General features: G+C 49.4%; 1 protein-coding gene across 1 annotated transcript in view; it reads left to right on the top strand.

The window, feature by feature from the left end:
- The first annotated feature begins 435 nt into the window (after positions 1–435).
- The window catches only part of SNUPN (snurportin 1), a 385,834-nt gene continuing 359,845 nt past the window's right edge, over positions 436–26,424 (top strand). The window contains exon 1 of the mRNA XM_060259917.1: positions 436–441. The gene's annotated coding sequence lies outside the window, so the exon portion shown is untranslated. The remainder of the gene's footprint in view (positions 442–26,424) is intronic.

Below are 26,424 nucleotides of genomic sequence, written 5' to 3' on the forward strand. Positions count from 1 at the left end.
AATGTCCTGGGAGAGTGGGAGAAAAACTCTTTGGGGGTTCTTTTCGGTACACCTTTCTGCTGGCATGAACTCGTCAATATTTTTGCAGAAGCAAAACTCTTCTCACTTGTTCTCTGAGCTGTTTCGTGATTGTTACAATCCACCCACTGTAATTTCTCACTTAGAAAAATTAGTACGTGGTAAGTGTCTCCAGCTTAGCACGACAATGCACTTCGCACCCTGTGCGCATTTTAGGAACTGCGTTCCACTCAAAGCCTGCTAAACTTTTATCGCCACCTGTGGGCATCTTGCAGGAGAAGTGAGAGTCTGGTGTTCGGTTTCTTCCAGATTTGTGACAGAAGCTTTGTACAGGCAGAGGCCAAACTGGAGAGCTGGTTTGGTGTAGGGGTTAAGTGCGTGGGCTCTAATCTGGGAAGATCAGGCTTGATTCCCCACTCCTGAGTCAGTCACAGTTCTCACCAGAGCTGTCCCTCTCAAGAGCAGTTTCTGTCAGAGCTCTCTCAGCCCCAACTGCATCACAGAGTGTCTGTTGTGGGGTGAGGAAGGGAAAGGAGATTGTAAGCTTCTCTGAGACTCCGAATGAAGGGCAGGGCATAAATTCAATCTTCTTCCTCCTCCTCCTCATTAACAACATTGGATAGCTTTCTCCCCAATCAACATTTGTTTTCAGATGTGGTTAATTAGCACCCAAGACAAATGAACACAAAAAACTTCTTTATATTGAATCAGAGACCCTGGTTCCATCAATAGAGACCCAGTCTGGTGTAGTGGTTAAATGTGCGGGCTCTTATATGGGAGAACCGGGTTTGATTCCCCGCTCCTCTACTTGCATTTGCTGGAATGGCCTTGGGTCAGCCATAGCTCTTGCAGAGTTGTCCTTGAAAGGGCAGCTTCTGGGAGAGCTCTCTCAGCCCCACTCACCTCACAGGGTGTCTGTTGTGGGGGGAGGAAGGTAAAGGAGATTGTGAGCCGCTCTGAGACTCTGATTCAGAGAGATGGGCAGGGTATCAATCTACGGTCTTCTTCTTCTTCCTGAACAAAGTTGGAGTCCAGTAGCACCTTTAAGACCAACAAATTTTTACACAGGATGTAAGCTTAAAGGTGCTGCTGGTCTCCAACTTTTTTCTATTGCTTCAGACTATCACGGCTGCCCACCTGGATCTTGCTCCATCAAGGTCAGTGTATCTTCTCAGAGTGGCAGCAGCTCTCCGGGATCTCAGGCTGAGGTCTTTCCCGTCACCTGCTGCCTGGTCCTTTAATTCGAGATGCTGGGGATTGAACCTGGGACCTTTTATATGCAAAACAGAGGCTCTTCCACAGAGCCCTGGCCCCTTCCATTGAAGACAAAAGGGACTGTTCATGTGATGCAGGAGGTAGGATTGCCAAGTTGCCCCTGGCCACCAGCAGGGGGCATAGGTTTGCCAGTTCCAGGTTGGGAAACTACTGAAGATTTGGGGGGCGGAGCTTGGGCAGGATAGGGACCTCAGGGGGCACAATGCCATAGAGTCCACCCTCCAGAGCAGCCATTTTCTCCAGGGGGGCAGATCTCTGTAGTCTGGAGATAAGCTGCAATTCCAGGGGATCCGCAGGCCCCACCTGGAGGCTGGCATCCCTATCAGCAGAGTACAATGCTACAGAGTCCAACCTCCAGAGCAGCCATTTTCTCCAGGGGAACAGATCTCTGTAGTTTGGAGATGAGCTGGAATTCCAGGGGATCCCCAGGTCCCACCTGGAGTCTTGCATCTCTACTGGGGTGGCTCCCTCTAGATTCTTATTCAACAGCAAAATACGGGAATGTGAAAGGGCAGTGGGGGGGGCACTATATTGCCAATATATTAAATTCCCCCAAAGTATTTATGAAGCAGCACCGTTCAGGGTTCATTAGCAGTCTCCCTCCAAGCCGAAGGATCCTGTTGATGGGTTCGCTGCTGGCTCAGCACTTCTTCAGACTCAGAAAAACAAAATTCAATATTCTCCAGCCGGTGGTTATACTTTTCGACTGTTGCTGGGGAGGGACGGGGGAGAGAGAGAGTGCAGAATTTCCTCCCCCCCCCTCCCCTTGCACAGCAAGACAAGGTGAAGTTATTAAGGAGGAGCGCAGTCCCCGTCACTACCAAGACAGAGGGCATGGGTCTGCGGAGAAAGAATCTGCATCAGGCCATGAGCCAAGTTGACAAAACTGGCAGTGGTCTGGTCACCTGGCAGGCAGACAGAGTTGCCGGCTTCCAGGTGGGGTCCAGAGATCTTCCGCTTTCACAACTGGTCCGCACAGGGGTCATTTTGTAAAAATAATAAAAAAAATAGGTGGCAGAACTCACTAGCATAATTCATTAGCATATGCCGCCACCCCCCCTCAGCCAAAAGTAACCTGATGCAACAAAGGAGAGCTCTGGGTGAGCGAGGCCTGCTTGGGCTGGCTAGAAATCCAGCCAGGCCAAGTAGGCCTCGCTCGTCCAGGCCGGGCTCTCCTGGAGAGCCAGTTTGGTGTAGTGGTTAAGTGTGCGGACTCTTATCTGGGAGAACCGGGTTCGATTCCCCACTCCTCCACTTGCACTTGCTGGGATGGCCTTGGGTCAACCATAGCTCTGGAAGAGGTTGTCCTCGAAAGGGCAGCTGCTGTGAGAGCCCTCTCCAGCCCCACCCACCTCACAGGGTGTCTGTTGTGGGGGAGGAAGGTAGAGGAGATTGTGAGCCGCTCTGAGACTCTTTGGAGTGGAGGGCGGGATATAAATCCAATATCTTCATCTACCTCACAGGGTGTCTGTTGTGGGGGAGGAAGATAAAGGAGATTGTGAGCCGCTCTGAGACTCTTTGGAGTGGAGGGTGGGATATAAATCCAATATCTTCATCTACCTCACAGGGCGTCTGTTGTGGGAGAGGAAGATAAAGGAGATTGTGAGCCACTCTGAGACTCTTCGGAGTGGAGGGCGGGATATAAATCCAATATCTTCATCTACCTCACAGGGTATCTGTTGTGGGGGAGGGAGATTTTGAGCCGCTCTGAGACTCTTTGGAGTGGAGGGCGGGATATAAATCCAATATCTTCTTCTTCTTCTGGGCCGTCCCCCCAGTCAAAAGGGCAGCAAACCACCCACCACCAAAAATCACATATGAAGTGGAGAAAGGGGTAGCGCGGGCTTCTCCAGGGGTTAATGAGGGCTGCTGGGGATGTGGCAAAGCTCCTAATGACTGGCTGGTTGGCCATTCTACTAACCCAGGGATTGTTATGTAGCTGCACCTACTATTCCATGGACAAGGTAGGTGGAGAGGAGGAGAGGGGCCATCAGAAAGGTTCAGGAGTTGTGCTCCTGTGAGCTCCTGTTGAATCTGAGGCCTGGGTCTATAGATGGCAGAGATCTATTCCCCTGGAGAAAATGGCTGCTTTGAAGGGTGGACTCTAAGGCATTGCACCATGCTGAGGCCCCTCCTGTCTCCAAACCCCGCCCTCTCCCAGATCCTTTCAACTGGAGATGCCAAAGATTGAACCTGGGACCTTCTGCATGCCAAGCAGAGGCTCTGCCACTGAGCCACAGCCCCTCCTGGACCCCTTTGCTCATGTGACCAAAGTCAATTGACAAACCAGGTTAATTAATAACGCTTTTTTAAAGAACGAGGCACGGCTCACCTTTTCCCTCAGCTCTCTGAACAACCACCTGTTGACCTGTTGCTCTGTTCGAGACGTTTGATCAGCACCTGCACAAATGGGTTTTCACTCCCGACAATGAAAACGACGGGCCTTGATTGCATCCGTGACGTCCAAATTGGGTGTCGAGCAGATAGAGATAATTAGTAGCGCTCCGGGAATGGAGCCCTGAATAGTTTGAGGCAGGTTATTATTTTTAAAAGGTTATGACAGCCTGCTCAATATCAATTTAATTTATTTTTTTTAGAATTGTTTTTCTTATTAAACACGCAAAAATATGTAATCCGTGTGTGAGCGGGCGTGTTAAGTGCTGCTGAGCCACTTCTAATGCACAGCGACCTTCTGGATTTACTTTCTCCCAAAAGCCCTGTCATTAAGAGGCATTCTCAGGTCTCACAAACTGAAGGCCAGGTCATGGCTTCCTTAATGGAGTCCGACCATCCCCTGTTGGGTCTTCCTGTTTTCTGGCTGCCTTCACTTTTTCCTACCATTACCATCTTCTCCAGTGATTTTCGTCTTCTCATGACGTAACCAAAGTACAATCGACTCAGGTTAGTCCTTTTAGCTTATAGCAGGGGTAGCCAAACTTGCATAATGTAAGAGCCACATAGAATAAACATCAGATGTTTGAGAGCCACAAGACATGAACGTCAGATATCTGAGAGCCACAAGACAGGAAGGAAGGAAGGAAGGAAGGAAGGAAGGAAGGAAGGAAGGAAGGAAGGAAGGAAGGAAGGAAGGAAGGAAGGAAGGAAGGAGGGAGGGAGGGAGGGAAGGAAAGGAAGGAAGGAAGGAAGGAAGGAAGGAAGGAAGGAAGGAAGGAAGGAAGGAAGGAAGGAAGGAGGGAAGGAAGGAGGGAGGGAGGGAAGGAGGGAAGGAAGGGAGGAAGGGAGGGAAGGAGGGAAGGAAGGAAGGGAAGGAGGGAAGGAAGGAAGGAGGGAAGGAGGGAGGGAAGGAAGGAGGGAAGGAAGGAAGGAGGGAAGGAAGGAAGGAGGGAAGGAAGGAGGGAGGGACGGAAGGAGGGAGGGAAGGAAGGAAGGGAGGGAGGGAGGGAGGGAAGGAAGGAGGGAAGGAAGGAAGGAAGGAAGGAAGGAAGGGAGGGAGGGAGGGAGGGAGGGAAGGAAGGAGGGAAGGAAGGAAGGAAGGAAGGAGGGAGGGAGGGAAGGAGGGAGGGAGGGAGGGAAGGAAGGGAAGGAAGGAGGGAGGGAGGGAAGGAGGGAAGGAAGGAAGGGAAGGAGGGAAGGAAGGGAGGGAGGGAAGGAGGGAAGGAAGGAAGGAAGGAAGGAAGGAAGGAAGGAAGGAAGGAAGGAAGGAGGGAAGGAAGGAAGGAAGGAGGGAAGGAAGGAGGGAGGGAGGGAGGGACGTAGGGAGGGAGGGAAGAAGGGAGGGAAGGAAGGAAGGAAGGAGGGAAGGAAGGAAGGAAGGAGGGAGGGAGGGAAGGAAGGAGGAAGGGAGGGAAGGAAGGAAGGAAGGAGGGAGGGAAGGAGGGAGGGAGGGAGGGAAGGAAGGAAGGAAGGAAGGAAGGAAGGAAGGAAGGAAGGAAGGAAGGAAGGAAGGAAGGAAGGAAGGAAGGAAGGAAGGAAGGAAGGAAGGAAAATAGATTGAGGGGAAGGAGAGAGGAGTGAGAGGTGGAAAGAAAGCAACTTTAACTTTAAATGCATTTGCCAAGCTGCTGGCTGGCTGGCGTGACTTGGAGAAGTTATTTAAAGAGAGAAATGCCCTTTCCAAGTCGGGGCAGTGGAGGCTTTGAGAGCCGCACAAGATGTGTGAAAGAGCCACATTTGGCTCCTGAGCTGCAGTTTGGCCACTCCTAGGGAGAGTTCAGGCTTGGTTTGATCTAGAAGTCACCGATTTGTCATTTTGGTGGTCCACGGTATCTGTAAAACTCTCCTCCAACACCAGGTTTCAAAATCAATCACTTTTCTCCCCGTCGGCTCTCTTCATTGTCCAGCTTTCACACCCATACATAGTCTCTCTCTCTCGGCTTGGCTTCGCGAATGAAGATTTAAGAAGGGTGCAATAGTCCACGTTTGCTGCAGGCTCACTGGTGGCTGACAAGACCAATGTGGGACAGGCAGGTCCGGCCACAGCGGCTGCAGGGAAAAGTCTGATTTAGGGTTGGTCCTGTAGCAGTGCAATTCTTCCTCAATCTCCTTTTGTCCTCAAGACCAGCTATGCGTGTGTTCTCAAAGAAAGAGACAGCCTGGTGGATGGTGTGCCTCCATGCTTTGCGATCTGAGGCTAGGTCAGACCACTGGTGATGGTTGATGTGACAGGTGCTAAGGGATTTCTTCAAGGAGTCCTTGTACCTCTTCTTTGGTGCCCCTCTATTTCAATGGCCGGTGGAGAGTTCGCCATACAGGGCAATCTTGGGAAGGCGGTGGTTTTCCATCCTAGAAATATGCCCTGCCCAGCGCAGCTGCGTCTTCAACAGCAGTGCCTCGATGCTGGTAACCTCTGCCCGCTTGAGGACTTCAGTGTTGGTCACAAAGTCACTCCAGTGGATGTTGAGGATGGTGCGAAGGCAGCGCTGATGAAAGCGCTCAAGGAGTCGCAGGTGATGACGGTATAAAACCCACGATTCGGAGCCATAGATGAGGGTTGTCATCACAACCGCTTTGTAAACATTGATCTTTGTGCCTTTTTTCAGATGCTTGTTGCTCCACACTCTTTTGTGCAGTCGGCCAAATGCACGGTTTGCCTTTGCCAGCCTGTTGTCAATCTCCTTGTCGATCTTGGCATCTGAGGAGATGATGCACCCCAGGTAGCTGAACTGCTGGACTGTCTTCAGAACTGATTCACCCACAGTGATGCAGGGAGGGTGATAATCTTCCTGGGGTGCAGGCTGGTGGAGAACTTCTGTCTTCTTCAGACTAACTTCTAGGCCGAATAGCTTGGCAGCCTCTGCAAAGCAGGACGTCATATGCTGCAGAGCTGATACCGAGAGGGAGACGAGTGCAGCATCATCAGCAAACAGTAGCTCTCGGATGAGTTTTTCCATTGTCTTGGAGTGTGCCTTTAGTCGCCTCAGGTTGAACAGGCTGCCATCGGTGCGATAGCGGATGTAGACACCATCATCCTCATCTAGATCTACTGCGGCTCTTTGAAGCATCATGCTAAAGAAGATCGTAAAGAGAGTTGGCGCGAGAACGCAGCCTTGCTTTACACCTGTGCCTATTGGGAAGGGCTCCGAGAGGTCGTTGCAGTGTCTGACTTGGCCTCGCTGGTCTTCGTGTAGCTGGATGATCATGCTGAGGAGCCTTGGGGGACATCCTAAACGTTCCAAGATTTGCCACAGGCCTTTCCTGCTAACGGTATCGAAAGCTTTGGTAAAGTCGACAAAAGTCACATACAGACCCTTGTTCTGTTCCCTGCATTTCTCTTGGAGCTGCCTGAGAACAAATACCATGTCGGTGGTGCTCCTGTTAGCTCTGAAGCCGCACTGGCTCTCTGGGAGGAGTTCTTCTGCAATGGTGGGCACCAGTCTGTTCAGGAGTATTCTGGCAAGGATTTTGCCTGCGATGGAGAGTAGGGTTATCCCCCGGTAGTTGGAGCAGTCTGACTTTTCCCCTTTGTTCTTGTATAGGGTGATGATGATTGCATCGCGAAAGTCCTGTGGTAATTTGCCTTGTTCCCAGCAGGTGACAAGTACTTTGTGAAGTGAGCTATGTAGTACTGTGCCCCCATGCTTCCAGATCTCTGGTGGAATTCCATCAACTCCCGCTGCCTTGCCACTTTTCAGTTGCTTGATGGCTTTAACAGTCTCTTCTAGGGTGGGGATCTCATCCAACTCTGTTTTCACCGGTTGAAGTGGGGTGAGGTGGATTGCTGAATCTTGAACTACGCGGTTGGCACTGAAGAGAACCTGAAAATACTCCGACCACCGGTTCAGTATGGATGCCTTGTCTGTGAGGAGCACTTGGCCGTCTGCACTATGCAAGGGACTCTGAGCCTGATATGATGGACCATATACTGCCTTCAGGGCTTCGTAGAACCCTCTTAAATCACCAGTGTCTGCACACAGCTGGGTTCTCTCTGCAAGCTTGGTCCACCACTCGTTCTGAATGTCTCGAAGCTTGTGCTGGAGGTTGCTACATGCAGCGCGAAAGGTTGCTTTTTTCCCAGGACAGGAGGGCTGAGCAAGATGTGCTTGGTAGGCAGATCTCTTTTTTGCCAGTAATTCTTGGATCTCTTGATTGTTCTCATCAAACCAGTCCTTGTTCTTCCTTGTGGAGAACCCGAGGACTTCTTCAGAGATCTGCAGGACGGTAGTTTTTAGGTGTTCCCAGAGTGCTTCTGGAGAAGGGTCTGTGGGGCAACTGAGGTCCTCAATTCTTGACTGGAGTTTTGCCTGGAAGGCAGCTTTAACTTCGGCTGACTGGAGACTGCCAACCTGAAACTTCCTCCGAGGGATACCTCCTCTCCTAGGTGTGGGTTTAAAGTGAAGACGGAGATTGCAGTGTACAAGACGATGATCCGTATGACATTCTGCGCTGGGCATTACTCGGGTGTGTAAGACATCTCGAAGGTCTCTCTGGCGCACCAGAATGTAGTCGATAAGGTGCCAATGCTTGGACCGTGGGTGCATCCAGGTTGTCTTCAGACTGTTCTTCTGCTGGAAGATAGTGTTGGTGATGGTGAGCTGGTGCTCCATGCAGAATTCTAGCAGGAGGCGCCCGTTGTCATTGCAGTTGCCAATGCCGTGTTTGCCAAGTACTCCTTTCCAGGCTTCCGAGTCTTTACCTACTCTGGCATTGAAGTTGCCAAGGATGATCACCTTGTCCTCTGTAGGGGTCTTCCGTACGAGGTTGCGTAGATCAGCATAGAACTTGTTCTTTTCTGCAGGATCTGCTTGAAGGGTTGGGGCATACACACTGAAGAGTGTTGCATGCTGCTTGTTTTGAAGTGGGAGGCGCATGGACATGATGCGATCTGAGTGACCTGTTGGCAGGTTTTCGAGTTTGGAGGCAATGGAGTTCCTGACCATGAAGCCAACGCCAGAAAGGCGGCTCTCAGCCTTTGACTTACCCGACCAGTAGAGGGTATAGCCAGCACCGTGTTCTTGAAGACTACCTTCCTCAGGGAAACGGACCTCACTGAGAGCTGCTATGTCGATATTCAACCTGAGAAGTTCGTGGGCAACTAGAGCAGAGCGTCGTTCAGGGCGACCACTGCCTACTGTGTCAAGCATGGTTCTGATGTTCCAACATGCAAGCTTTAGTCTTTGCACACTTTGTGAGGCAGGTGCATGCCTTTTCTTTGTTGTTATTTTTCGACCACAAGTAAGGATGCCCGTTGACCGCGGCTAGCCAACTGGGGTGGGGGAGACGAGCTTTGTTTAGGCCACCTTTTCTAGGCCCCTCTCCGTGTGGAGCAAGCAGTGCTGTCCCTAGATAAGGCTGCTTGGTCGTTCAGGGTGCTGCCGAAAGATGCTTTCGTCTCCGGGTTAGCATCAGGCGACCAATATCCTGAACCGCCTACATGCAGGATCGGGACAGCGGCTTCCAGTGGCACCTTCCACCTGCCGTTTCGCCCCTTGCCTATCGCTGCAGGACTTGATGCGTTGTGGGTTGTGTGTGTGGATATGCCCTTCAGGCCTGCGCAGAGGAATTTTTTAGGTGAAGCGCAGTGTGCGCGGTACTGGCTCCACCCTTTCACCTGGGGGTCATCTGCCATGGCCCAGTAAGCCGGGACGCCGGCAGTGAGTCCTCCAGGTGGTAGGTGTTACATTAACGAGCTCTATCTGCCCGGGTTTGATGTTAGAGTTTTCCTTCTCTTAGGCTGACGAAGTTGGTGGGCCCAGCCTGCCCATCCGGTTATACCACCGGACAATTCGGTCGCACCATGACGTAGCAAACTCTGTGAAAACGGGGGGGACCAGCGAGAAGGTGTTGCTACGGATGCAGTAATGCAGGAGAGGCCATTGCAGTGACCATCTGCCAGGCATAGCCAGACAGTGACAACGCGGCGTTCACTACACTGGGAGAGGAGAGGCTATGTATTGCGCATGCACTTTCCCTGGGGGGGTAGGATTCCCAGAGGGAGCCCACCCCCCACCACCCCCCCATACATAGTAGTAATGGGAAATAATACAATATGAATGATCGTGATCTCATGTCAGGGTCTTTTTGATTGTGGCCCCCAGGTTTTGGAACCTCCTGCCCCTGGATGTGTGATTAGTATTGTCTCTTTTTGTCTTCTGGGAATCCAGGGTCAGTGGGGAGACTTACTGATTCCCAATTCCTCAGCTTGCTGCCATTTGGCTGGGCAGTAAGAGAAATGGGGGACAATAATCAACACTGGTGACACCACTTCTGGAGTGACCCGGAAGTGATGTCATCATACTGGGCAATGCTCTAGCATTGTCCGAATCTCCGTGGTTAAACCATAGAGTTTTGAGCACATGCTAGAGCTGCGAGTGAGCTCCCTCCCCCAGGTGAACTTCCTGCTGATTTTCAGCTAACCCTGCTCCCACGGGAAATAAAAGATCTGTTCCTGCCTTCTGAATGTTGCTTTTCTTCTTTCCACAGAAGTCATCAAGATGTTATTAATTCTCTGCTGGTGTTCTCAAACTCCTTTTATTTGTCTCCTGGTGTGGAAGAAGAACAAGACTCACAGCAAACAACTCTACTTGCGGGGGGTGGGGTTGATTGCTAAATGACCATGCTAGCAATCCTGCAGCTGAATAGGGTTGCCAACTGGGAAGGTGAATTCCTGGAGATTTGGGAGTAGAGCCTGGGGAGGGAAGAGAACTCAATGGAGTAAAATGCCACAGAATCCATCCTCAGAAGTGGGCATTTTCTCCACAGGAAGAAAAAGAAAAAGATATTGGATTTATATTCCACCCCCCACTCAGAGTCTCAGAGCGGCTCACAATCTCTTTTATCATCCTCCCCCACAACAAACACCCTGTGAGGTGGGTGGGGCTGAGAGGGCTCTCACAGAAGCTGCCCTTTCAAGGACAACCTCTGTGATAGTTATGGTTGACCCAAGGTCATTCCAGCAGGTGCAAGTGGAGGAGTGGGGAATTAAACCCAGTTCTCCCAGATAAGAGTCCACACACTTAACCACTACACCAAACTGGGAAGTGATCTCTGTAGTGTGGGAATCAGCTACGATTCTAGGTAGGGTTGCATGTATATGGGACGGCCTCTCTCAATAGGAGCCCCCCCCCCCATGCTCTGAGGTTTGCCTCACAACATCTGCTTGCAGTCCCTGGGCCTAAGGACACCCAACTGGTTTCTACAAGAGGCAAGGCCTTTTTGGTCTGGTACTTGGTGGAATGAGTTCCCCTTGGAGATTCGAGTCCTGCGGGACTTGTCAAAATTCCGCAGGGCTAGCAAGATGGAGCTCTCCCACCAGGCTTTTAATTGATCTAGAGGGCCTCCCTTTGAATGTCATCACTTCCCCCCACCATTTCACACTCACGGTGTTTGTATAGAGTTGACAGTTATTGGCCATACGTGTTGCTGCATGTTTGCCGCTTATGCCTGAGAGAGTGTCTGCCTCTTCTGAATATGCTGTTTTGACTATTAAAACTGTTTTATGATGTTCTAATTCTGATGTTTGTTTGTACTGCTGTAAGCCGCCCCGAGCCCGCTCGCGGGATAAGGCGGGGCATAAATCAAAACATTAAATCAAATTAATTACATTAAATTAAACCTGGCTGGGAAATCCATGGAGATTAGAGGGGGTGGAGCCTGAAGAGGGCAGGGCTTGGGAAGGGGTGGGACCTCAGCGAGATATGATGCCACAGAGCATTCCAAAGCAGCCATGTCCTCCAGGGGAACTTATCACAGGAACTTCACCTGGAGACTAGTTGTAATTCTGGGAGATCTCCAGCCACCACCTAGAGATTGGCCACCCTAATTCCAGGAGCTCTCCAGACATAAGAACATAAGAACATAAGAGAAGCCATGTTGGATCAGGCCAACGGCCCATCAAGTCCAACACTCTGTGTCACACAGTGGCAAAAAATTTTATATACACACATACACTGTGGCTAATAGCCACTGATGGACCTGTGCTCCATATTTTTATCTAAACCCCTCTTGAAGGTGGCTATACTTGTGGCCGCCACCACCTCCTGTGGCAGTGAATTCCACATGTTAATCACCCTTTGGGTGAAGAAGTACTTCCTTTTATCCGTTTTAACCTTTCTGCTCAGCAATTTCATCTGGAGGGTAGCGGCCCTATGGGTACAGCAGAAGGAAGAGTTTCCACATGAAAGCTGTTGTAGCCAGGACTTTTTTTGTTGCAGGAACTCCTTTGCATATTAGGCCATACACCCCTGATGTAGCCAATCCTCCAAGAGCTTACTGTAGGCCCTGTACGAAGAGCCCTGTAAGCTCTTGGAGGATGGCTACAGCAGGGGGGAGCGGCCTAATATGCAAAGGAGTTCCTGCTACAAAAAAAGCCCTACTGATATGGTATTAAACTACTGCATCCATCTGGCTTGGAACGGTCTCTTCTGCCTGTCAGTGGTAGAGGTTGGTGTCAGGACCATGGACAGATCACTGGGGAGGCTGATGCACCATTATGGGGAAGAGCATCCAGAGCCTCAGAGGTTGCTTCTGTACTGTCCAGGGAAATCATTCCGTCTGTAATTCCGCTGCAGGAAACAGCAATCTCTGTGTCTTTGGGAAAGGCAAAAATGGTGTCACCAGGGCTCCTTTTGTAGCAGAAACTCCTTTGCATATTAGGCCACACGCCCCTGCTGTAGCCAATCCTCCAAGAGCTTACAGGGCTCTTAGCACAGGGCCTACTGTAAGCTCCAGGATGGTTGGCTCCATTAAGGGGGTGTGGCCTAATATGCAAAGGAGCCCCTGCTAGAATTCTATTCCTGGACCCTGTACTAAGAGCCCTGTAAGCTCCAGGAGGATTGGCTACATCAGGGGTGTGTGGCCTAATATGCAAAGGAGTTTCTGCTAAAAAAAAAAAAAAACCCTGGTTGTAGCCACTTAAGTGTGAACAGTACATCCTTGGGCAATCCTCCTATCCCTAAACAAGAGTTTAATCTGGAATAATAGTCTGATGAGCAATTAAAATTTAGAGAAAGGGGGGGGCGGAGTGTTTCAGATGTGTAGGGCTTTTTTTGTATAAGGATCTCCTTTGCATATTAGGCCACACACAACTGATATGCCTATCCTCCAAGAACTTACAGGGCTCTTCTTACAGGGCCTACTGTAAGCTCTTGGAGGATTAGCTACATCAGGGGGCTGTGGCTTAATATGCAAAGGAGCTCCTGCTACAAAAAAAATGTATAATATAACAGTGCAGGCTCTTTGCCGTGCTCACAAAGAAAACACAACAGCAAGGAAGACGTGTGCAATCCCTTCAACCTCACACCTCATTCTCTGCTGTTCTGCCAACGTGGCGGATTCCCTCCACTTTTCCCCCCATTGCCTTTCCGTTGAACACCGGAATTGCTGAGTGTTAAGAAAGCATCTGTTTTTATACCCTCTATTTGTCCCTGGGGTAACCTAAAACCAGCAATGCTGAGATCCAAGGTAGGCAGGTGTTTTCCAATTAACCTTTCTCCTTCTTGATGCGTCCATTTTTCCTCCCCTCTTGAGTCAAGCACTTCATGGACCCGAGTGATAGTTTGCCTGCATATTTTAAATGAGACATATTGTGAGTGTTTCTTTTTCCTCGGGGTGTCATTGATTGCATAGCCACCACCATTGTTTGTTTGTTTTCCAGCCCGCCCGTTCACCCTTACAAAGCAAGTCTCAGGTCAGGTTAGAATAATACATATAAAACAGCAGGGGTGGAATCCTAGCAGGAGTTCCTTTGCATGTTAGACCACACACCCCTGATGTAGCCAATCCTCCAAGAGCTTACAAGGCTCTTATCACAGGGGACGGAACCACCAGACTGTTAGGTGGGGCATCTACCCAGGCCAAGGGCTTCTGGGAAGGGCCAACTGCCACTGGCTTCTCCCTGCACATACCCTCTGCCAATCGCCTGCAAGCTCTTTGCTTGCCCACTCACTTGCAAACACGCCAACTTCTGTTCAGGTTGTTAATGGCGGACCAAGAAGACTACAATTCCCATCAGCCCTCTGTGTTAGAAAATACCAAGAAGTTATAGGAAGTTTTATGGAGGGTGCGCTTTGGACAGGGGACGGACCTCAGCGAGATCTAAGGCCATCAACTCCGCTCCTCAAAGCAGCCATTTTCTCTGGATGAACTGATCTCTGTTGTCAGGAGATGGTTTGTAATAGTGAGATATCTCCAGCCACCACCAGAAGGTTGGCAACCCCAGTCTTCACAGTGCAAAATGTCCTTGATTCAAGCACTATGGGTTTTGTTTTAAAAAATTAAGGAGCGCTTGCACAATTTGATTTGGGTTTATCCAGGGGTCATTTCACAGAAAAAGAGGTGCTGGAGCTCATTAGCACAACTCATTTGCATAATCTACACACCCCGACATCGCCAGAAGGTTTATATGTTTGAGTTATTGTCCCATTTATGGTGGGAAAAAAATTAGAAAATTAATGGAGCCCAGAATCAAGTATTGAAGGGGGGGGGGTGTTAAGAAAGAAAGAGCACAATAAAATTTAGAGGTTCTGGAGCTCTGCTCCTGTGAGCTTCTGCCCAAAATGAGGCCTGGGTTTAACCTATTGAGCCAAACCGTCCATCTTGTTCCCTAATGCTCCAGGAAAGAGCTACAGAGAGCAAAACAGATTGGTGATATGTCATCTTGTGAGGCTTGTCGTACACTACATTATAGCCCCCTGTCAGATTGGATTACGAGGATCCCCTCCAACGGGCAAGCATCGCTTTCAGATCCAGACGCAAGGTAGATGCTTTACAAGAACCCCGATCCTTCTTTCTAACAGCTCTGACTGAAACCTTCTCTCATCTTATGCTTGAAAGTACCCTTGACTTGCGGATAAAACGCTTCCGCTTGTGAGGCAGCCCAGGCCGAGGCTGCTGACGGGCCTAACTTTAAAAAGATGTTTATGTGCGCGTCTGTCTGTAATTAATTTGAATTTTATTCTTTGAACACAGCCAAGAGTGTTCTTTGCCCAGACCTCTCCCTCTTTTATTCGCATCCGGGGAGAACTTAATAAGAAACTTTCCCTCCTAAAGAAGAAAATGTCGCTTCTGGGCTTCATATGGATGCGCGCGTTTGTTAGTGTTAATTCTCCGAGAGAGGCCCAGAGACAATACAGTTAAATAGATTCCATCTATAATGCAGGAGCAAACAGAAGAATCTTTCTGACAACTGAGCCGCCCTTTGGCGCGCGGGGAGGGAAACACGCTGTGATGGTTATGATTCACTCACAGTTGCGCTCGGGGCTTTTTATTCTCTTTTTGATTCAGATCGGACCGTGAGACTGCGGTGGTTTGCGGCCGAGGGTATCTGTCCTCACGCGAAGGCAATCAATGCAGCACATCAGCACAATTTCACTCATGCGCATTCCCACACAGACTAGTGGAATCCCTAGCCCCACCCCCCTCACCAACCTGTCATTGCTTCTCGCTGTACCTCAGGCAGTGGTTTAAAGATAGTAAACTGGTTATGTTTGGTATTTATAAATAAATACTGGGGTTTTTTTTACAGAATCCAATGTTTGTCCTTATTATTAGAATTGTTCTCTGTGTGTGTACTTTTGCAGAGCTTTGTGGGATTGCCCAGGCTAGCCTGATCTTGTCAGATCTATCAGGATCAGCCCTCATCGGTATTTGGATGCGACACTAGTGAGGAACTCCACGGTTGCTACGCAGAGGCAGGCTATGGCAAACCACCTCTGCACATCTGCTCTAACTTGGATGGCCCAGGCTAGGCTGATCTCATCAGATCTTGGAAGCTAAGCAGGAGTGGCCCTGGTTGGTACTTGAATTGGAAGATTCTCAAGGAAGTCCAGGGTTGCTATGCAGAGGCTGACAATGGCAAACCACCTCTGTTTGTCTCTTGCCTTGACTTGGATGGCCCAGGCTAGCCTAATCTCATCAGCTCTCAGAAGCGAAGCAGCGTCAGCCCTGGTTCGTGCTTGGATGGGAGACTACCAAGGAACTCCAGGTTGCTATGCAGAGGCAGGCAATGGCAAACCATCTCTGTGCATCTGCCCTGACCTGGATGGCCCAGGCTAGGCTGATCTTGTCAGATCTTTGAAGCAAAGCAGGGGTGGCCCTGGTTGGTACTTGAATTGGAACACCACCAATGAAATTCAGGGTTGCTATGCAGAAGCCGGCAATGGCAAACCACCTCTGTTTGTCTCTTGCCTTGACTTGGATGGCCCAGGCTAGCCTGATCTCATCAGCTCTCAGAAGCTAAGCAGGGTCAGCCCTGGTTGGTACTTGGATGGGAGGCCACCAAGGAAGTCCAGGGTTGCTATGCAGAGGCAAGCACTGGCAAACCCACCTCTTACCTTGGAAACCTGACATTGTTGCCATGAAGTGTTATCAGGCAGCAGCTAGAGATGTTTCTGTGATTACAAGTGATGCTCAGGCCACAGAAATCAGTTCACCTGGAGAAAATGGCCACTTTGAAAGGCGGGCTCTAGGTAGGGTTGCCAGCCTCCAGGTGGGGCCTGGAGATCTCCTGCTTTTACAACTGATTCCCAGTTGGCAATTATCAGCTCCCTTGGAGAAAATAGGGTGGAAGGGTGCACTCTAGGGCACTGTCTCATGCTGAGGCCCCTCCCCTCCCCAAACCCTGCCCTCTCACAGCTCCACCCTCCGAAGTCTTCAGGTATTTTCCAACACAGGCCTGGCAACCCTAACTCTAGGGCATGATACCCCATTGAAGTCCCTCCCTCCCCAAACCCTGCTCACCCCAGGCTCAACTTCTCCCCCCAAAAAAATCTCCAGCTGAGTACCCAGCTTTCTGGACGTAAAGTGTAGATGACAGGGTAAGGCAATGGCAAACCACCCCATAGAAAGTCTGTCAAGAAAACGTGATGTGATGTCAGTCCATGGGTTGGTAATGACTCAGTGCTTGCACTGGGGACTACCTTTTTAGGCCTTTTTTTGTAGCAGAAACTCCTTTGTGTATTAGGCCACACACTCCTGATGTAGCCAATCCTCCAAGAGCTTACAGACCTCTTAGTTCAGGGCCTACTGTAAGCTCTTGGAGGATTGGCTACATCAGGAGTGTGTGATCTAACTCCTACAAAAAAGCCCTGTACCTTTGTATTTCCCAGCCCAGAGCTGGCAGCTCTCAAGCTACTGGATTCGAATCTAGCTGTACTAAAAAGAAAGTCTCTTTCAACAAATTTAGGAGGTTATGACTCTATAGGAAGAACGGGAAAAGGCAAGCTGAGTCGATTTCCCCGCCAAGGAAAGAGTGTTCTTTCTTTCTGCATCCCCACAGGTGTTTTCATCCCATTGCCTTTTCTTATTATCATGGTCTCCTCATAACCAAAGAGGAGACGATCTCCAACAGAGTGCCCCTCTGGCGTCAGCAGGCAGTAATGGCTGCTGAGACATTCCACCACAAAAGGCCCTCTGAAGCAGATGGGGAGAGCGCAAATAGCTAATGTCTTTCCTCCCTCCTGTCTCTTTTTAATAATGTTTTATTCAGCGCTTTTGAAAAAGAGGAGGCGGGAGGGAAGAGTTGGCCCAGTTACACCCGCCAGAAAAAAGAGGGAGAGAAAGACCCAAATTGAGTCCGTATGCTCTTCCCTGAGGGGACCGGCTGGTGTCACTCTAAGTTACAGGGAGGACGAGGGACGGCTGCGGAGGGGGTTTCTATGGCAACAGCCGGGAAGGCGATGGAGGGAAACGGTGGCGAAAGGAGAATCAGGTCAGAAAATAACTTTCCTTGCAGCAGATGCTGGAGTAGGCCTCAGAGGAGACTCTGGAGGCTGAAGTCTTCACCTGTCTGTCGCATCTTTATGGAAACCACGTCCTGTCCTGACTGGATTCAGCTGAGGCGCCAAACATTGTTAGAGAGCTCACAAAAATATAGGCAGCCAAAGCAGCTGCTGGAGCAGGCTATTTTCATTTCTTTGCCAAGCGAAGAGGGATGTGACAGAAATTCAGGCTTTGGCCGGCAGCCATGTACGAGTGGGATATGGTCAGAGCAGGGGTCTCTAATGTGGAGCCCCACAAAAGTAGGCAGAGCCAGGTGGTGCTTTTGGTGTAGTGGTTAAGAGCGATAAAGTCTAACTTGGGAGAACCAGGTTTGATTCTCCGCTCCTCCTCCACATGCAGCCAGTTGGGTGACCTTGGGTGAGTCACAGCTCCCTCAGTGCTCTCTCATCCTCATCTGCCTCACAAGGTGCCTGTTGTGGGGAGAGGAAGGGAAGGAAATTATAAACTGCTCTGAGACTACTTCAGGTAGTTAAAGGTGGGGTATAAAACCAACTCTTCTCCTTCTTTTCTGTTTTGTGTAGTAGTTAAGTGCATGGACTCTCATCTAGGTGAACAGGATTTGATTCCCCACTATTTCACATGCAGCTGCTGGGTGACCTTGGGTTAGTCCCAGTTCTCTCAGAGCTGTTCTCTCAAAAGCAGCTTTCTCAGAGCTCTCTCAGCCCCATCTACCTCACAAGGTGTCTATTGTGGGAAGAGGGAGGGAAGGAGATTGTAAGGTGCTCTGAGACTCCTTCGAGCAGTGATGGGAGGTGTAAAACCATAGGAAGAAAGCTGGAACTGTGTTCCTGTGCATTCCTACTCCAAAAAAAAGCCCTGGAACTCCCAAACATAGAATTTTAAGGCATATGTTGTCACATCACAATAGATCTTTAACAGGCAATAAAGCTCACAGTGATCCAATGCAATGATGTGCAAAAAAGGTCTCTATAGACTTTCAGTGTCCATAAAGTGCCAACTACTAATTCCAGTTCTTGGCTTGACAGCTTGAGGTTGTAAAATTCCTAGAAATTTGGGGGGTGGAGCTTGGGGAAGGGGGGGTTCGAAGAGGGGAAGGGAGAGACCTCAGCAATACAAGAACTTGTGGGCATTCAATGAAATTGCTGAGCAGTCGGGTTAGAATGGATAAAAGGAAGTCCTTCTTCACCCAAAGGGTGATTAACATGTGGAATTCACTGCCACAGGAGGTGGTGGTGGCTACAAGCATAGCCAGCTTCAAGATGGGATTGGATAAGCATATGGAGCAGAGGTCCATCAGTGGCTATTAGCTACAACATATTGTTGGAACACTCTGTCTGGGGCAGTGATGCTCTGTATTCTTGGTGCTTTGGGGGGGGGCAAAGTGGAAGGGCTTCAAGCCCCACTTGTGAATCTCCTGATGGCATTTGGGTTTTGTTTTGTTTTTGGCCACTGTGTGACACAGAGTGTTGGATTGGATGGGCCATTGGCCTGATCCAACAAGGCTTCTCTTATGTTCTTAGCAAGGTTTAATGCCATGGAGTCCATCCTCCAACGCAGCCCTTTTCTCCCAGGGAGATGATCTTGGAGATCAGTCGTAAAAGCAGGAGATTTCCAGGCCTTGCATGGAGGTTGGCAACCCTAGCACCCCACCTTTCCATTGATTTAGGTCCTGCCTGTCCCCGTCTCTCTGAGATTTCAGCTAACGAGACACCATAAAACAATGAAAGATGCAAATTCAAAGCAATGCAAAAAAAAACCCCCAAACCCATTCTGAAACCGTTTAAAAACAATTCATTAAACTCACCTCGGAGCAGTAAAACCATCCAAATACAGGAGCTGAAAACCGGCAGCCCATAAAATGATCATAAAAGCAGACCATAAATTAAGACTACCGCAGAGACCTACAATGGGTCCCTTTAAAATGACAGCACGACAATCATATAATCAGACCAGAAACCAGAGAAAACCTGCAAATAGCCTTGACAAACCCTGATAAAAAACAGAGCCGCCAGTACCATGTCCTGAACAAGATAAAATTAGAATTTAAAAAACCTGAGGGATCACCATCGTCAGTTGAGTCCGAATGCCTGACAAAAACAAATAGTTTCATTTCTCAGACTTTGAAAGGGCCAAGAAAACATCCCTAGGGAGATGGTTTGAGGAAAGAGGGCGCCACCACCAAGAAGTCCCTGTTGTGCATACCTACCTGTGGAATCTTAACTGATTAGGGCCTCTCCAGAAGATCTAAGCTGGTAGGCCCATATAGAAGGCAATGGTCTGTGAACTCTGTCATAGATGTACTCCTGTGATGTCCCTCGGCATGTCTTCATTGGACATTGAAGGCATGAAGCTGTCTTACACTGAATCAGACACTTGGTCTGTCAAGGTCAGTATTGTCTACTGAGACTGGCAGCTGCTATCCAGGGTCTCAGGTGAAGGTCTTTCCCATTGCCTACTGCCTGGTCCTTTTAACTGGAGATGCCATGGATTGAACCTGAGAGCCAGTCTGGTGTAGTAGTTAAGTGTGTGGACTCTTATCTGGGAGAATCAGGTTTGATTCCCCACTGTTCCACTTGCAGCTGCTGGATCAGCTCTGGATCAGCCATAGCTCTCGCAAGAGTTGTCCTTGAAAGGGCAGCTTCTGGGAGAGCTCTCTCAGGCCCACCCACCTCACAGGGTGTCTGTTGTGGGGGGAGAAGATAAAAAAGATTGTAAGCCACTCTGATTCAGAGAGACGGGTGAGGCATTAGAAAAAGAAGACTGCAGATTTATACCTTGCCCTTCTCTCTGAATCAGTCTCAGAGTGGCTTACAACTTCCTATATCTTCTCCCCCCACAACAGACACCCTGTGAGGTGGGTGGAGCTGAGAGGGCTCTCACAGCAGCTGCTCTTTCAAGGACTACTCCTGCGATAGCTATGGTTAACCCAAGGCCATTCCAGCAGCTGTAAGTGAAGGAGTGGGGAATGAAACCCAGTTCTCCCAGATAAGAGTCTGCACACTTAACCACTACACCAAACTGGCTCTCACTACACCAAACTCTGTCTTCTTCTTCTTGCCAAGCAGATGCTCTACCACTGAGCCTCCCCTTCCTATATAAGGCATGAACAGAAGGAAGTTGCCTTTCACTGAATTAGACCCTTGGTCCATCAAAGTCAGGTTTGTCTACTCAGACACAGAGTTGCTGGTATGGAGAAAGATTTGAGACAGGTAGTCCACGTGTCAATGGGAAGTTACATGCCAGCAGGTTTGGAGAGAAAATAGTTGTGAGCAAGATCCCAGCAAAACATGGCAACAAGGAAGCTAGCGGCCCATCTGTGGAAATTGCGGGAGGACCCGCATTCGCCTTTCAGTTTATGAAGAGGAATGTTTGCAACACATGGAGTGTGCTATGGAAATCTTTTGAGACTTTTGGAAATGAATATTTAGGCTGGCGTGGAACCTTGTATATATATTTCTCTTCTTGTTTCATGTGCATGGCAATTTTACATTTACTGTTTTGCGACTGAGACTGAGTCTGTGAATTGATATTATAGTTGTATCAATTGCCTGTAACTTTAATATTTAAAAAGGAAAGCAACTGTGTTGTAGTATAAACAAAATAAGAACATTGTTGAGCATTTTCAGAGTTGTTGGATTGCATTATTAAGCACAGCTTTTGTTTTTTTGCCTTGCTTATCTTCGCTTCTCATTTTGTTTGCATTCCTTGTCTACTCAGACTGGCAGCAGCTCTCCAGGGTCTCAGACAGAGGTTTTTCACATCTCCTACCATCAGTGTTCCCTTTAAGCTGAGTTAGTGTGAGCCAACTCACAGTTTTTTAGCCTCTGGCTTACACATTTTTGTCTTAGCTCAGGAAAGATGGCTCCAGTAGCTCACAAATTTATGCAGCAGCTCACAAATTTTATGCCAATAACTCACCCCAGAGGGGTCCTATCAGGCCCATGAGTAAATCAAAAGTAGGTTTGCAACTCACAGGTACATACCTGAACAACACCTGAACAGCATACTCAGAATTGCTACAGCACAGACATTATCTCCAGTTTTTGATGCAATAATTCAGAACAAGAGGTGTCAGTTATCAGAGACTGTTAAATAAATATTGCAAGAGTGCTAATGTTTAAAGCATGTTTTATTTTAAGGTTTGTTTTTTTTTTTAAAAAAATGTGTTTGTCTGTGTCTGCTACCTGGCATTATATTTCATGACACACGACACCTGGCCCAACAAGATCTCATATGCGTCAGATCCGACCCTCATAACAAATGAGTATGACACCCCTGGCTTAGAGGGAACATTGCTACCACGTGTTTTTTTTTCTAAATTGGAGATGTCAGTGATTGAACCAGGGACCTTCTGCATGCCAAGCACTGAGCCACGGCCTCTCCTTGGTGTCTGCAAGAACCATCCATTCAGACACAGCTGCCTTCGTCCTAGGAGGATGTTTGGCTTGCAGTCTCCCAACATTTTGTGACTGGTCCCTGTAGTCCGTGGCAGCCATTCTGTGATTGCTCCCGCTCCCTGCTCTCCAAAGTTCCCAAGCTACCCACTGATTTAACAAGATGAGGGACCTCGCCTCATCCCCAACCCACACACGGCCTTTCTACTGAGACTTTCTCGTGGCAGCCAGGATGGAACCTTTCAGTTTCATTTCTGTCACCCATAGCAGCCACTTTGTGACTGGTCCCGGTAATCCACGGCAGCCATTTTGTGATTGCTCCCACTCCCTGCTTTCCAAAGTTCCCAAGCTAGAGAGCCAGTTTGGTATAGTGGTTAAGTGCGTGGACTCTTATCTGGGAGAACTGGGTTTGATTCCCCACTCCTCCACTTCCACCTGCTGGAATGGCCTTGGGTTAGCCATAGCTCTGGCAGAGGTTGTCCTTGAAAGGGAAGCTGCTGTGAGAGCCCTCTCAGCCCCACCCTCACAGGGTGTCTGTTGTGGGGTGAGAAGATATAGGAGATTGTAAGCCGCTCTGAGCCTCTGATTCAGAGAGAAGGGCGGGGTATAAATCTGCAATTCTTCTTCTTCTACCCACCGATTTAACTAGGGACCCCGCCTCATCCCCAATCCGCACACGGCCTTTCTACTGAGACTTTCTTTCGGCAGTCAGGACAGAACCTTTCCGTTTCATTTCTTCTTATTTGATCTGACTGTTTCAGGTACGTTTGTAGTAATCTGTCCTATCTACTAAGGATGAGTCGCACTCAGAAAGCGACACAGAAAGAATTAATAAAGATGTTGGCAAAGGAATTGGGAAAAGTCGGTTGGTGTTTCCTGTCAAGATAGATACAATTTTTCCCCTCAGTACGTGATTTTTTGTCAGGCACTTCTACGCGGCTTAGCCCCACGTTCGGAATGATACACAGGGAAGTATTAGGAAATATGGCCGGCCACCCAAGGGTGTTTGAAGCGCCCATGCCCTTATTTATAGAGAAATAATTGGAGTCTTACGCTGGTGGCATCCTTTATATACACCACACTAAAAACGCCACCCAGGCCGCCAAACTGATTAAAAGCAGGACATAAATAAACGTGACACCAATGACCGAGGGGACCAAACGCAAGTTGATGGAGGTCGAAGTATAGGAATGGAAAAGAGAGAGAACGTTGCCAGAGAAGGCCAGAGGCTATGGGAGATGATCAGCAATCCAGTAAGACCAAGCTGAGGGGAAAGTGTGTGGGAGGGGAAATTGTGAGTTTTTAGAACTGGTTGAGAGCAAATTGCTTTGAGAATTCAAGAAGTCAAGGGAAATATGTATGTGGGTGTAAAATGCTGTCAAGTCACAGCTGACGAATGCTGACCCTGGAAAGCCTTTCAAGGTAAGAGATGTTCAGAGGTGGTTTGCCATCACCTGCCTCTGCATAGCAACCCCGGTCTTCCCTGGTGGTCCTCCATCCAAGTCAAGTCACAGCTGATCAGAGGGGGGTTGCTGTTGCCTGCCTCCGCATAGCAACCCTGGTCTTCTCTGGTGGTCCCCCATCCAAGTCAAGTCACAGCTGATCAGAGGGGGGTTGCTGTTGTCTGCCTCTGCATAGCAACCCCGGTCTTCTCTGGTGGTCCCCCATCCAAGTCAAGTCTCACCTGATCAGAGGGGGGTTGCTGTTGCCTGCCTCTGCATAGCAACCCCGGTCTTCCCTGGTGGTTCCCCATCCAAGTCAAGTCTCAGCTGATTAGAGGGGGGTTGCTGTTGCCTGCCTCTGCATAGCAACTCCGGTCTTCCCTGGTGGTCCCCCATCCAAGTCAAGTCTCATCTGATCAGAGGGGGGTTGCTGTTGTCTGCCTCTGCATAGCAACTCCGGTCTACTCTGGTGGTCCCCTATCCAAGTCAAGTCTCAGCTGATTAGAGGGGGGTTGCTGTTGCCTGCCTCTGCATAGCAACTCCGGTCTTCCCTGGTGGTCCCCCATCCAAGTCAAGTCACAGCTGATCAGAGGGGGGTTGCTGTTGCCTGCCTCTGCGTAGCAACCCTGGTCTTCCCTGGTGGTCCCCCATCCAAGTCAAGTCACAGCTGATCAGAGGGGGGTTGCTGTTGCCTGCTTCTGCATAGCAACCCCGGTCTTCTCTGGTGGTCCCCCATCCAAGTCATCTGATCAGAGGGGGGGGGTGCTGTTGCCTGCCTCTGCATAGCAACTCCGGTCTACTCTGGTGGTCCCCCATCCAAGTCAAGTCACAGCTGATCACAGGAGAGCCAGTTTGGTGTAGTGGTTAAGTGTGCGGACTCTTATCTGGGAGAACCAGGTCTGATTCCCCACTCCTCCACTTGCACCTGCTGAGATGGCCTTGTGTCAGCCATAGCTCTGGCAGAGGTTGTCCTTGAAAGGGCAGCTGCTGTGAGAGCCCTCTCCAGCCCCACCCACCTCACAGGGTGTCTGTTGTGGGGGAGGAAGGTAAAGGAGATTGTGAGCCGCTCTGAGACTCTTCGGAGTGGAGGGCGGGATATAAATCCAATATCATTATCATCAGAGAGGGGTTGCTGTTGTCTGCCTCTGCATAGCAACCCCGGTCTTCTCTGGTGGTCCCCCATCCAAGTCAAGTCTCAGCTGATCAGAGGGGGGTTGCTGTTGTCTGCCTCTGCGTAACAACCCCAGTCTTCCCTGGTGGTCCCCCATCCAAGTCAAGTCACAGCTGATCAGAGGGGGGGTTGCCATCGCCTGCCTCTGCGTAGCAACCCCAGTCTTTCCTGGTGGTCCCCCATCCAAGTCAAGTCACAGCTGATCAGAGGGGGGTTGCTGTTGTCTGCCTCTGTGTAGAAACCCTGGAGTTCCGTGTTGGCCTCCCATCCAAGTACCATCCAGGACTGACCTTTCTTAGAAGTCAAGATCTGATGAGCATAGTTGAGGTTTAGGGCTAAATTCAATGAATTAGAAATCTGTGGATGAGATCTAGTTGTTAGCCATGATAGCTAAGGGGTCCCACCTAGCTCTGAAGAAGTATACAAAGAGAGCAGCTTCCTCATAGTGCCATCCTCTGCAGAGTTGGGCATATGTGGGTAAAGTACTGTCAGTTGCAACTGACTTATGACCACCGCACAGGGGTTTCAAAGCAAGATATGTTCCGAGGTGGTTTGCCATTGCCTGCCTCTGCATAGCAACCTTGCACATCCTTGACAGTCTCCCATGGGGACTAGTCTCCATAGGATATAATGGAGTGCCCAGCAGACATTCAAACCCCACTGCCCACTTTCTGATAACCCTGAAGCTGGGGGAGAGCCTCCAAACCAGGGGATCCCCTGTCTCCAACTGGGGATTGGCAAGCCAAAGTTGTCCCCAGGTCAAGTGGGAGAGGGGAAGCCAAGGAAGGTAGTCCACCCTATTTGGCAGCGCCACAGTTTGAGATTCCAGGCCTTATCCTGACACATTTCACAATTCAATGTTTGAATACATTAAGTCAGCGTAGCCCAGTGTTCAAGCTTACCATCTGTCTACATTGAACTCCATCTTGCCCTACTCAAAAAACATTTTCCCAAGAACCCAAAAATGGCATTTCTCCCGCACAGGAGTCGGGGCATCTTTAAATTCATGAGCGCAAGCTAAAAAGCAAGGAAGTTCTCCCAAATCCGTTTGCAGGTTTTGCATACGTGAAATGGAGATTTCACAGAGGGCTACTGGGTTTTGCTGATGGGGGGAAAAGTCACGATTTGAGCTGTCGAAAGCGGCGCTTCAGGCCTTCCATCCAGGGCTTTATGAGATTCACAGCCATTTGCATAAATTCCAATTAACAGCTCGCAAAGGCAGAAAAACCAGGCTGGATTCCTATTCCACCGCTGCTCTCCCGCTGAAATGGCCATTCAGCGAAACAAGGTTGCATTGCTTTTTGTGTAATTACCCACATTTAAACATTAGATATAGCAAAACAGGCACTAATTACATTTTTTGGGGGGGAAGGGACAGTATAGGGTTGCCAGGTCCCTCCTGGCAACCAGCAGGGGATGTAGGAAACTTACTGGGACCAGGGAGAAGGCCCAGCCCATGTTGCAGTGATGTGTCGACATCACTTCCAATATTTCCTGGAAGTGATGGCATTGTGCAGTGATGTCGGGGGCAATGCTCTGGTATTTGGGCAAAAACTGAATGATAAAATTGATGATAAACTTACTGGGAGCTGGGAGAAGGCCCAGCCAACATTGACATCACTTCCAAACATGACCCGGAAGTGATGTCATCACTCAGTGATGTTAGGGGCAATGCTCTGATATTTGGGCAAAAACTCGACGATAAGTTGATGATAAACTTAATGGGAGCAGGGAGAAGGCCCAGCCAATGTTGCAGTGATGTGTCTACATCATTTCCAACATAACCCGGAAGTGATGTCATCACACAGTGCTATCAAGGGCAATGCTCTTTTATTTGGGCAAAAACCTGGTGATCAATTGATGATAAACTTACTGGAAGCAGGAAGAAGGCCCAGCCAACATTGCAGCGATGTGTCTACATCACTTCCAACATGAACTGAAAGTGATGTCATTGCACAGTGATGTCAGGGGCAATGCTCTAGGCAAA

Source organism: Heteronotia binoei, chromosome 19, assembly GCF_032191835.1.
Source record: "Heteronotia binoei isolate CCM8104 ecotype False Entrance Well chromosome 19, APGP_CSIRO_Hbin_v1, whole genome shotgun sequence".
Classification (NCBI taxonomy): domain Eukaryota; kingdom Metazoa; phylum Chordata; class Lepidosauria; order Squamata; family Gekkonidae; genus Heteronotia; species Heteronotia binoei.